Source organism: Nannospalax galili, unplaced genomic scaffold, assembly GCF_000622305.1.
Source record: "Nannospalax galili isolate Female #2095 unplaced genomic scaffold, S.galili_v1.0 scaffold1592, whole genome shotgun sequence".
Lineage (NCBI taxonomy): Eukaryota > Metazoa > Chordata > Mammalia > Rodentia > Spalacidae > Nannospalax > Nannospalax galili.
In genome coordinates, this window is record NW_008331804.1 from 44,009 (window position 1) to 44,953 (window position 945).

Sequence of the window (945 nt, forward strand, 5' to 3'; positions counted from 1 at the left end):
TGAAATCTGTAATCATTATGCCAAAAAATCTGAATTACTGTAACATTTTGTGTATGGTTAAAACTGTAACTTTAATTGTAAAAAAAATTTAAATAAAAAAACTAAAAAAAAAAAAAGCAAAAAACAAACAAAAATCAAAGGTTAAAAAAAAATTGATAGCTGTTGAGGCTTGCTTTGTGGCCTAAATACATTATACTTTGAGATATAAAGGCACAGATTCTAGGGGCTGGAGAGATTACTCAGTGGTTAAGAACACTTGATGTTCTTTCAGAGGACCTGGGTTCAATTTTCAGCACCCCCCCCCAGGGTGGGTGACAGCTGTCCATAACTCCAGTTCCAAGGAATTAGACACCCTCTTCTGGACTCTCTGGGACATTGTATATATATATTGTATACTTACATACTTGCATGCAGGGCACTCATACACATAAAATAAAAATAATAAATAAAGTTATAGACTCTATTCATTTTTCGAAAGAGATATTTTATCTACTTAACTTTAAACCAGTAAAAATATCAGGGAGCCATTTGTGACCTTGACTATCTATGAAAGCTACGTCTTAGTTGCTCTGTCATTGTCCCACACTCATCTTACAAAACGATCTTTTCCTATGCCCACTTATCTTTTCTTGGTTACTTGTATTATAACATGCTGGAGAAAATAAGGAAAGAAATATCTGAAATTCTTTATGCATCCTTTCAGCTATGAAAGTAGTTTGCTGAGAAATAAACCAGATTTCCAAGCATGGTTAATATTGAACTATATTGTAGTAAAAATCCATATGACTTTAAGCATTCTGTCAAAGTTTATGTAAACCATCCTCTATAGACAGATTAGATAATTTATTTCTATGTACTTACATAAAGTTCATGATATCATTTGATAATACTAGCTAGACTGTTCTTAATGACTTTTTATAAGATTTACTGTACATGATTGGAAAA